The sequence below is a fragment of the Papio anubis genome, chromosome 1 (assembly GCF_008728515.1).
Source record: "Papio anubis isolate 15944 chromosome 1, Panubis1.0, whole genome shotgun sequence".
NCBI classification, from domain to species: Eukaryota; Metazoa; Chordata; class Mammalia; order Primates; family Cercopithecidae; genus Papio; species Papio anubis.
The window spans coordinates 45,495,853-45,508,074 of record NC_044976.1 but is presented as its reverse complement, the minus strand read 5'-3'; the positions used below and the strand labels follow the sequence as shown (position 1 = coordinate 45,508,074).

Sequence of the window (12,222 nt, the reverse complement as noted above, 5' to 3'; positions counted from 1 at the left end):
ATGGGGTAATCAGCCTGGAGACAATCAGGCATTGCCCTCCACGTGCAGGACTGCCAAGACACACTTGATATCTGCAGAAGGAGGGCATGGGTGATAGAGCTGAGGACCAACAGGATGCGCTTCATGGGACGAGTGAGCTCGTCATGACTGGGACAAGCTGACACCAGAGAGGTAGGCTGGGTGTTCCTTTGAGGCCTCATGTTTGTTACAAAACAAGGCTTTTCTCTATGGATTTTGTGACCAGGGTCTCAGAGCCCCATCCCTCTTTGCCCTCCCACTCCCCCATTGAGTTCCTCCCTACCTTCTGGAAGTGTCCGAAGAACCAGTGGGAGGGAGGGCACGGGAACTGCTGGAGGGCTTTGAGCAGCCACTGCCTGTGCAGGTAGAGCTGAGCAGCCTTGATCAGCAGCAGAAGCAGAATGAGCAGGGAGGCCACTTGGAGGATCCCGGAGACACCACCCAGGAGTCTGCTGGGGCTCAGCACAGAGACACTCATGGTGTAGCACCTGCTGGATCTCTGAGTGCCCCTACCTCTCCCTGCCCACCCCTGTCCACCTGTGCTGAAGTCCTGGGAGGATTGTCCCGCCCACTTGTGGGGAGAGTGAAGGGGGATGGCAGAACTTGGACCTCAGGGTTCATAATCGATTGACTATGGATCCTAGTTCCTAGGATCTATATGTTCCTAGGGAAACAGTGGAAGAAAAGCTTCATCAGCTGTCTACCACATTCCCCTGTCCATGTACCTCACAAATATTTAATGAGCATTTACTGTGTGCCAGGCAGTATGCTTGGTGTGTGGGCACCGCTGTGAGGAAAACAGACTTGAATGCTGACCTCAGGGAATTTACATTCTGCTTTACTACATTGCAATAATGTTCATTCAGTGGCACTTTTTTCTGTTATACATTAAAAGAAAATTCTCAATATGATATGTACATTTAAACTTAACATTAACCAAGTCCTGACTCTTTACTTTTGTCTTATTTAAATCTAATTTTATTTACCATAAAAACCACTTCCATCTATATATTGAGTGAGGAGTGGGAATTACGTCTTTCTATTAACTGGATGATGATATGGGCAAACAGATGCTAATATGGCAGCTGTTCAAGTACTTTATTTTATTCCATTGGGGAGATTGGTCTCATAACATCCATAGCATGATTTTTTTCTCAGTTCATATACATGACAATTAAAAAAATTCTACATAATGTTAGTTATGATTTTTTCCCCCCATTGATAGGTTTACCTTCTCTACCGGAGAAAGTCCTAGAGCAATTTTAGTCCTACTTCAGTCTAGTACTATAGCCACAGCAGGAGCATGTTTATCAATTCTCTTTCATCCTAAATAGTACACAATTACACAATCAGAACTTTGCACTCTGTTCAGGAGCCCTGGCTACTTTGTTGAGAACAATCTGTAGTGAACAGAAATTAATATTTAAAAAATGATTGCTTTGCCAACTTCAAGTAAAGTAGGTTAAATAGTAACTATTGCTATGAATTAACCCTCCCTGGCATTTTTACATGCATATCTGTGCATGAGCATTCTTTTTTTTCATCTTTTCATAATTTAAACTTTTGTTTTAGATTCAGGTATGTATGCAGGTTTTTTACACTGGTATATTGTGTGATGCCAAGGGTTTGGATACAAATGATTCTGCCACTCAGGTAGTGAGTATGGCATATATTAGTCAAATTTTCAATGCTTACTCATATCTGTACCTACCCCTCTAGTAGTCTCCAGTGTCTATTGTTCCCATATTTATGTCCATAAGTACCCAACACGTAGTTCCCACTTATAAGTGAGAACATGTGGTATTTGGTTTTCTGTTGCCGTGTTAATTTGCTTAGGATGATTGCATCCCAATTCATCCATGTTGCTGCAAAGAACATGATTTCATTACTTTTTACAGCTGCCTAGTATTCCACTCTGTATATGTATCACATTTTCTTTATCCAGTCCACCATTGATGGACACCAAGTTTGATTCCATGTCTTTGCTATTGTGAATAGTGCTGTGATGAATGTACAAGTAGAGGTATCTTTTTGGTAGAACAACTTATTTTCTTTTGGATATATAGCTAACATTGGGATTGCTGGGTCAAATAGTAGTTCTATTTTAAGTTCCTTGAGAACTCTCCAAACTACTTTCCACAGTGGCAGAACTAATTTACATTTCCAGGAATAATGTATACACATTAAGTTTTTTTCCTGCAGCCTAGACAGCATATGTTGATTTGAAACTTTTTTTTAAATTTTTATTTTTTAAAATTATACTTTAAGTTCTAGGGTACATGTGCACGACGTGCAGCTTTGTTACATATGTATAAATGTGCCATGTTGGTATGCTGCACCCATTAACTAGTCATTTACATTAGGTATATCTCTTAATGCTATCCTTCCCCCGCTCCCTCCCCACAATGGGACCCAGTGTGTGATGTTGCCATTCCTGTGTCCCAGTGATCTCATTGTTCAATTCCCACCTATGAGTGAGAACACGTGGTATATGGTTTTCTGTTCTTGTGATAGTTTGCTGAGAATGATGGTTTCCAGCTGCATCCATGTCCCTACAAAGGACACGAACTCATCCTTTTTTTTGGCTGCATAGTATTCCATGGTGTATATGTGCCACATTTTCTTAATCCAGTCTGTCACTGATGGACATTTGGGTTGATTCCAAGTCTTTGCTATTGTAAATAGTGCTGCAATAAACATACATGTGCATGTGTCTTTTTAGCAGCATGATTTATAATCCTTTGGGTATATACCCAGTAATGGGATGGCTAGGTCAAATGGTATTTCTAGTTCTAGATCCTTGAGGAATCACCACACTGTTTTCCACAATGGTTGAACTAGTTTACAGTCCCACCAACAGTGTAGAAGTGTTCCTATTTCTCCACATCCTCTCCAGCACCTGTTGTTTCCTGATTTTTTAATGATTGCCATTCTAACTGGTGTGAGATGGTATCTCATTGTGGTTTTGATTTGCATTTCTCTGATGGCGAGTGATGATGAGCATTTTTTCATGTGTCTGTTGGCTGTATGAATGTCTTCTTTTGAGAAGGGTCTGTTCATATCCTTTGCCCACTTTTTGATGGGGTTGTTTGTTTTTTTCTTGTAAATTTGATTGAGTTTTTTATAGGTTCTGGATATTAGCCCTTTGTCGTATGAGTAGATTGCAAAAATTTTCTCCCATTCTGTAGGTTGCCTGTTCACTCTGATGGTAGTTTCTTTTGCTGTACAGAAGCTCTTTAGTTTAATTAGATCCCATTTGTCAATTTTGGCTTCTGTTGCCATTGCTTTTGGTGTTTTAGACATGAAGTCCTTGCCCATACCTGTGTCCTGAATGGTATTACCTAGGTTTTCTTCTAGGGTTTTTATGGTTTTACATCTAACATTTAAGTCTCTAATCCATCTTCAATTAATTTTCGTATAAGGAGTAAGGAAAGGATCCAGTTTCAGCTTTCTACTTATGGCTGGCCACTTTTCCCAGCACCATTTATTAAATAGGGAATCCTTTCCCTATTTCTTGTTTTTGTCAGGTTTGTCAAAGATCAGATGGCTGTAGATGTGTGATATTATTTCTGAGGGCTCTGTTCTGTTCCATTGGTCTATATCTCTATTTTGGTACCAGTACCATGCTGTTTTGGTTACTGTAGCCTTGTGTAGTTTGAAGTCAGGTAGCATGATGCCTCCAGCTTTGTTCTTTTGGCTTAGGATTGTCTTGGCAATGCGGGCCCTTTTTTGGTTCCATATGAACTTTAAAGCAGTTTTTTCTAATTCTGTGAAGAAAGTCATTGGTAGCTTAAAGGGGATGGCATTGAATCTATAAATTACCTTAGGCAGTATGGCCATTTTCACGATATTGATTCTTCCTATCCATGAGCATGGTATGTTCTTCCATTTGTTTGTGTCCTCTTTTATTTCACTGAGCAGTGGTTTGTAGTTCTCCTTGAAGAGGTCTTTTACATCCCTTGTAAGTTGGATTCCTAGATATTTTATTTTCTTTGAAGCTATTGTGAATGGGAATTCATTCATGATTTGGCTCTCTGTTTGTATGTTACTGTTTTATAAGAATGTTTGTGATTTTTGCACATTGATTTTGTATCCTGAGACTTGGCTGAAGTTTCTTATCAGCTTAAGGAGATTTTGGGCTGAGACCATGGGGTTTTCTAAATATACAATCATGTCATCTGCAAACAGGGACAATTTGACTTCTTCTTTTCCTAACTGAATATCCTTTATTTCTTTCTCTTGCCTGATTGTCCTGGCCAGAAATTCCAACACTATGTTGAATAGGAGTGGTGAGAGAGGGCATCCCTGTCTTGTGCCAGTTTTCAAAGGGAATGCTTCCAGGTTTTGCCCATTCAGTATGATATTGGCTGTGGGTTTGTCATAAATAGCTCTTATTATTTTGAGATACATTCCATCAATACCGAATTTATTGAGAGTTTTTAGCATGAAGGTTGTTGAATTTTGTCAAAGGCCTTTTCTGCATCTATTGAGATAATCATGTTGTTTTTGTTTTGGTTCCATTTATATGCTGGATTGCATTTATTGATTTGCAGATGATGAACCAGCCTTGCATCCCAGGGATGAATCCCACTTGATCATGGTGGATAAGCTTTTTGATGTGCTGCTGGATTCAGTTTGCCAGTATTTTATTGAGGATTTTTGCATCGATGTTCTTCAGAGATATTGGTCTAAAATTCTCTTTTTTTGTTGTATCTCTGTCAGGCTTTGGTATCAGGATGATGTTGGCCTCATAAAATGAGTTAGGGAGTATTCCCTCTTTTTCTATTGATTGGAATAGTTTCAGAAGGAATGGTACCAACTCCTCCTTGTACCTCTGGTATAATTTGTCTGTGAATCCATCTGGTCCTGGACTTTTTTTGGTCGGTAGGCTATTAATTATTGCCTCTATTTCAGAGCCTGCTATTGGTCTATTCAGGGATTCAACTTCTTCCTGGTTTAGTCTTGGGAGAGTGTAAGTGTCCAAGAAATTATCCATTTCTTCTAGGTTTTCTAGTTTATTTATGTAGAGGTGTTTATAGTATTCTCTGATGGTAGTTTGTATTTCTGTGGGGTCGGTGGTGATATCTCCTTTATCATTTTTTATTGTGTCTGTTTGATTCTTCCTCTTTTCTTCTTTATAAGTCTTGCTAGCGGTCTATCACTTTTGTTGATCTTTTCAAAAAACCAGCTCCTGGATTCACTGATTTTTTTGGAGGGTTTTTTGTGTCTCTATCTCCTTCAGTTCTGCTCTGATCTTAGTTATTTCTTGCCTTCTGCTAGCTTTTGAATGTGCTTGCTCTCGCTTCTCGAGTTCTTTTAATTGTGATGTTAGGGTGTCAATTTTAGATCTTTTCTGCTTTCTCTTGTGGGCATTTAGTGCTATAAATTTCCCTCTACACACTGCTTTAAATGTGTCCCAGAGATTCTGCTATGTTGTATCTTTGTTCTCATTGTTTTCAAAGAATATCTGTATTTCTGCCTTCATTTCGTTATGTACCCAGTAGTCAATCAGGAGCAAGTTGTTCAGTTTCGATGTAGTTGGGTGGTTTTGATTGAGTTTCTTAGTCCTGAGTTCTAGTTTGATTGCACTGTGGTCTGAGAGACAGTTTGTTATAATTTCTGTTCTTTTACATTTGCTGAGGAGTGCTTTACTTCCAACTATGTGGTCAATTTTGGTATAAGTGTGATGTGGTGCTGAGAAGAATGTATTTTCTGTTGATTTGGGGTGGAGAGTTCTGTAGATGTCTATTAGGTCTGCTTGGTGCAGAGTTGAGTTCAATTCCTGGATATCCTTGTTGACTTTCTGTCTCATTGATCTGTCTAATGTTGACAGTGGGATGTTAAAGTCTCCCATTATTGTTGTATGGGAGTCTAAGTCTCTTTGTAAGTCTCTAAAGACTTGCTTTATGAATGTGGGTACTCCTGTATTGGGTGCATATATATTTAGGATAGTTAGCTCTTCCTGATGAATTGATCTCTTTACCACTATGTAATGGTCTTCTTTGTCTCTTTTGATCTTTGATGGTTTAAAGTCTATTTTATCAGAGACTAGGATTGCAACCCCTGTTTTTTTTTTGTTTTCCATTTGCTTGGTAGATCTTCCTCCATCCTTTATTTTGAGCCTATGTGTGTCTCTGCATGTGAGATGGGTCTCCTGAATACAGCAAACTGATGGGTCTTGACTCTTTATCTAATTTGCCAGTCTGTGTCTTTTAATTGGACCATTTAGTCCATTTACATCTAAAGTTAATATTGTTATGTGTGAACTTGATCCTTTCATTATGATATTAGCTGGTTATTTTGCTCACTAGTTGATGCAGTTTCTTCCTAGCATCGATGGACTTTACATTTTGACATGTTTTTGCAATGACTTGTACCTGTTGTTCCTTTCAATGTTTAGTGCTTCCTTCAGGATCTCTTATAGGGCAGGCCTGGTGGTGAGAAAATCTCTAAGCATTTGCTTGTCTGTAAAGGATTTTATTTCTCCTTCACTTATGAAACTTAGTTTGGCTGGATATGAAATTCTGGGTTGAAAATTTTTTTCTTTAAGTGTGTTGAATATTGGCCCCTACTCTTTTCTAGCTTGGAGAGATTCTGCCGAGAGATCTGCTGTTTATCTGATGGGCTTCCGTTTGTGTGTAACCTAACCTTTCTCTCTGGCTGCCCTTAACATTTTTTTTCTTCATTTCAACTTTGGAGAATCTGACAATTATGTGTCTTGGAGTTGCTCTTCTCAAGGAGTATCTTTGTGGCATTCTCTGTATTTCCTGAATTTGAATGTTGGCCTGCCTTACAAGGTTGGGGATGTTCTCCTGGATGATATCCTGCAGAGTGTTTTCCAACTTGGTTCCATTTTCCCTGTCACTTTCAGGCACACCAATCAGATGTAGATTTGGTCTTTTCACATAATCCCATATTTCTTGGAGGCTTTGTTCATTTCTTTTTACTCTTTTTTCTCTACACTTCTCTTCTCACTTCATTTCTTTCATTTGATCTTCAATCACTGATACTCTTTCTTCCAGATGATTGAGTCAGTTATTGAAGTTTGTGCATTTGTCACGTAGTTCTCCTGTTATGGTTTTCATCTCTCTCAGTTCTTTTAAGGACTTCTCTACATTGGTTATTCTAGTTAGCCATTCTTCAAATCTTTTTTCAAGGTTTTTAGTTTCTTTGTGCTGGTTATGTAGTTCCTCCTTTAGCTCTGAGAAGTTTGATAGACTGAAGCCTTCTTCTCTTGACTCGTCAAAGTCATTCTCCATCCAGCTTTGTTCCATTGCTGGCAATGAGCTCCGTTTCTTTGGAGGGGGAGATGCACTCTGATTTTTTTGAATTTCCAGCTTTTCTGTACGGCTTTTTCCCCACCTTTGTGGTTTTATTTGTCTTTGGTCTTTGATGATGGTGATGTACTGATGGGGTTTTGGTGTGGGTGTGCTTTCTGCTTGTTAATTTTCCTTCTAACAATCAGGACCCTCAGTTGTAGGTCTGTTGGAGTTTGCTTGAGGTCCACTCCAGACCCTGTTTGCCTGGGTATCAGCAGCAGAGGCTGTAGAAGATAGAATATTGCTGAACAGTGAGTGTTGCTGTCTGATTCTTGCTCTGGAAGCTTCGTCTCAGGGTTGTACCCTGCCGTGTGAGGTGTGAGGTGTGAGGTGTGAGGTGTCAGTCTGCACCTAGTGGAGGATGTCTCCCAGTTAGGCTACTCAGGGGTCAGGGACCCACTTGAGCAGGCAGTCTGTCCGTTCTCAGATCTCAACCTCCATGCTGGGAGATCCACTGCTCTCTTCAAAGCTGTCTTCCTTTTGCTAGGAAAAGGAATTCCCTTCCCCCTTGCACTTTCCAGGTGAGGCGATGCCTCGCCCTGCTTCAGCTCTTGCTGGTTGGGCTGCACCTGTGGACCAGCGCCAACTGTCTGACACGACACAGTGAGATGAACCCAGTACCTCAGTTGAAAATGCAAAAATCACCCATCTTCTGTGTCGCTCACACTGGGAGCTGGAGGTTGGAGCTGTTCCTATTTGGCCATCTTAGGATTTTTAAATTAATAAAAACTTTTTAATAATAGCCATTCTGACTTGTGTGAGATGTGGTTTTGATTCACATTTCTGTTGATTAGTGATGTTGAGCATTTTTTAAAAAATATTTGTTTCCTGCTCATATGTCTTCTTTAGAGAAGTGTCTGTGTCTTTAATGGGGTTGTTTGTTTTTTGCTTGTATTGGAAATTCTGGCCAGGTAAGAAAAAGAAATAAAGGATATTCAAATAGGAAGAGAGGAAGTCAAATTGTCTCTGTTTGCAGATGACATGATTGTATATTTAGAAGACCCCATTGTCTCAGTTCCAAATCTCCTTAAGCTGATAAGAAACTTCAGCAAAGTCTCAGGATACAAAATCAATGTGCAAAAATCACAAGCATTCTTACACACCAATAATAGACAAACAGAAAGCCAAATCATGAGTGAATTCCCATTCACAATTGCTACAAAGAAAATAAAATACCTAGGAATACCACTTACAAGGGATGTGAATGACCTCTATAAGGAGAACTACAAACCACTGCTCAACAAAATAGAAGAGGACACAAAAAATGGAAAAAAATTTCATGCTCATGGATAGGAAGAATCAATATAGTAAAAATGGCCAAACTACCCAAAGTAATTTATAGATTCAATGCTATTCCCATCAAGCTACCATTGACTTTCTTCACAGAATTAGAAAAAACTACTTTAAATTTCATATGGAACAAAAAAAGAGCCCACATTGCCAAGACAATCCTAAGCAAAAAGAACAAAGCTGGAGGCATCATGCTACCTGACTCCAAACCATACTACAAGGCTACGGTAACCAAAACAGCATGGTACTGGTACCAAAACAGATATGTAGACCAATGGAACAGAGCAGAGGCCTCAGAAATAACACCACATATCTACAATTCTGATTTTTGACAAACCTAACAAAAACAAGCAATGGGGAAAGGATTCCCTATTTAATAAATGGTGTTGGGAAAATTGGCTAGCCATATGCATAAAACTAAAACTGGGTCCCTTCCTTACACCTTATACAAAAATTAACTGAAGATGGATTAAAGACTTAAACTTAAGACGTAAAACCATAAAAACCCTAGAAGAAAACCTAGGCAATACCATTCAGGACATAGGCATGGGCAAGGACTTCATGTCCAAAACATCAAAAGCAATGGCAACAAAATCCAAAACTGACAAATGGAATCTAATTAAACTAAAGAGCTTCTGCACAGCAAAGAAACTGTCATCAGAGTGAATAGGCAACCTACAGAATGGGAGAGAATTTTTGTGATCTATCCATTTGACAAAGGGCTAATTTCGAGAATCTACAAAGAACCTAAACAAATTCACAAGAAAATAACAACCCCGCCAAAAAGTGAGCAAAGAATATGAACAGACACTTTGCAAGAGAAGACATTTATGCGGCCAACAAACATAGCAAAAAAAGCTCATCATCACTGGTTATTATAGAAATGCAAATCAAAACCACAATGAGATACCATCTCATGCCCGCTAGAATGGCAATCATTAAAACGTCAGGAAACCACAGATGCTGGAGAGGATGTGGAGAAATAGGAATGCTTTTACACTATTGGTGGGAGTGCAAATTAATTCAACCATTGTGGAAGGCAGTGTGGCGATTCCTCAAGGATGTAGAACCAGAAATACCATTTGACCCAGCAATCCCATTACTGGGTACATACCCAAAGGATTATAAATCATTCTACTATAAAGACACATGCACATGTATGTCCATTGTGACACTGTTCACAGTAGCAAAGACTTGGAACTAACCCAAATGTCCATCAATGATAGACTGGATAAAGAAAATGTGGCATATATACACCACGGAACACTATACAGCCATAGAAAGGATGAGTTCATGTCCTTTGCAGGGACATGGATGAAGCTGGAAACCATCATTCTCAGCAAACTAACCCAAGAACAGAAAACCAAACACCACATGTTCTCATAATTGGAAGTGGAAAAATGAGAACACATGGACACAGGGAGTGGAATATCACACACCGGGGCCTGTCGGGGGTGGGGGATTAGGGAAGGGATAGCATTAGGAGAAATACCTAATGGAGATGATGGGTTGATGGGTGCAGCAAACCACCATGGCACATGTATACCTATGTAACAAACCTGCACGTTCTGCACATGTATCTCAGAACTCAAAGTATAATAAAAAAATGAATTGTTTAATTTCTTTAAATTCTAAAAATGAATTTCTTTAATTTCTTTAGGGATTCTGGATATTAGACCTTTGTCAGATGCATAGTTTATGAATATTTTCTCCCATTCTGTAGGTTATCTGTTTACTCTGTTTATAGTTTCTTTTGCTGTGCAGAAGCATTTTAATTAAGTCCCACTTGTCAATTTTTCCTTTTCTGCAATTACTTTTGAGGACTTAGTTATAAATTCTTTCTCAAGGCTGATGTACATCATCATGTTTCCTAGGTTTTCATCTAGGATTCTTATAGTTTGAGGTCTTACATTTAAACCTTTAATCCATCTTTTCTTTTTTTTTCTTTTTTTTTCCGATCTTGGCTTACTGCAAGCTCCACCTCCTGGGTTCATGCCATTCTCCTGCCTCAGCCTCCTGAGTAGCCGGGACTACAAGCGCCTGCCACCATTCCTGGCTAATTTTTTGTAGTTTTAGTAGAGATGGGGTTTCACTGTATTAGCCAGGATGATCTCGATCTCCTGACCTCGTGATCTGCCCGCTTAGGCCTCCCAAAGTGCTGGGATTACTGGCGTGAGCCACCTTGCCTGGCCCCTTTAATCCATCTTAAGTTAATTTTTATATGGTGAAAAGTCAGGGTCGTTTCATTCTTTTGCATATGGTCACCCAGTTTTCCCGGTACCATTTATTGTATACAGAGTCCTTTTCCCATTGCTTGTTTTTGTTGACTTTGCTGAGGATCAGATGGCTGTAGGTGCATAGCTTTATTTCTGAGTTCTCTGAACTGTTCCCTTGGTCTATGCATCTGCTTTTGTACCAGAACCATGCTGTTTTGGTAACTGCTTAGTATAGTTTGAAGTTGGGCAATGCGATACCTCCATTTTGTTTTTTGGTTTTTTTTGTTTAGTGTGGCTTTGGCTATTTGGGCTATATGAGCATTCTTTAAAGCTTTATTATTGTTGTCCTCTGGATTCCTTATTCACACTTTAGATGATGAGCAATATCTTTGAAAATAGAACAATTTAAAGCTTTGTTTTCTATCATATTCTCACTAAATACTGGAAGGCTTGCAGTAACAGAGATACCATTCCTGACTGGCCTCTTTTCCAAAGAAAGGACAACAGAAACAGGGCCAAACTTTTCAATATCACCATATATTAAATAGATGACACAATCTTAAAGTAAATAATAAACATTAAGTTAACGCCAACAGGACTTGTTAAGGTGACAGTCTGGATTTGTATCAAACTTAGGCATTTGTAATTAGAGGTTCAAATCCTCTTCTTACCAATATATTCATTATTAATAAAATATTATTAGTTATTCCTCATTAATTAGTGATAGCATTCTTAACATGAATTGCCCAAAAACTTTTAAGACATACACAGTTTTGAAAAGAACCTAGTGTTACTGCTCCCTATAAACTGCTACAACCAATTGCCAATGCTTTCAATTGTTTATTCAAGACACATTATAACCATCAGCTTCCTCTTTATTATTACTTATCAATTCAATCTCTTACCTTGACATTAATAATACAGTTCTTTTCCCTATGACACATCCAGTAATTAATATAAACTTGGGGACATTATTTATTTTATCAGTATCAAGTCTAGGTGTATATTCCATGCTAAGATATAAATGAGCTTCAAATTCAAAATATATTTTCTTCAATTAGGGCATGAGGAGCAACAGCACAATTTCATATGAAGTAAGTTTAGCAATCATTTTACTATCAATTATATTAATAAGTGTGTCCTTTACACTATCTACCCTTACAATTACCCAATAATATTTGTGATTAATTTTTACATCATGGTCACTTACCATAAGGGGATTTATTTCAGCTTCAGAAGAAACTACTTGAGTGCTCTCATCAGTTTAACTGAGGGGGAAACATAGCTTGTGTCAGGGTTTAATGTTAAATATGCAGCAGGACCATGTGCTTATTCTTATCTGAATAAGAAGAATACTCCTAAAATAACTTTATTTTCAG

At 38.7% G+C, this 12,222-nt stretch overlaps 1 protein-coding gene across 1 annotated transcript in view; it reads left to right on the top strand.

Annotated features, from left to right (window-relative positions):
• The window catches only part of LOC101014098 (cytochrome P450 4X1), a 111,070-nt gene continuing 98,848 nt past the window's right edge, over positions 1-12,222 (top strand). The window contains exon 1 of the mRNA XM_017961261.3: positions 1-171. The gene's annotated coding sequence lies outside the window, so the exon portion shown is untranslated. The remainder of the gene's footprint in view (positions 172-12,222) is intronic.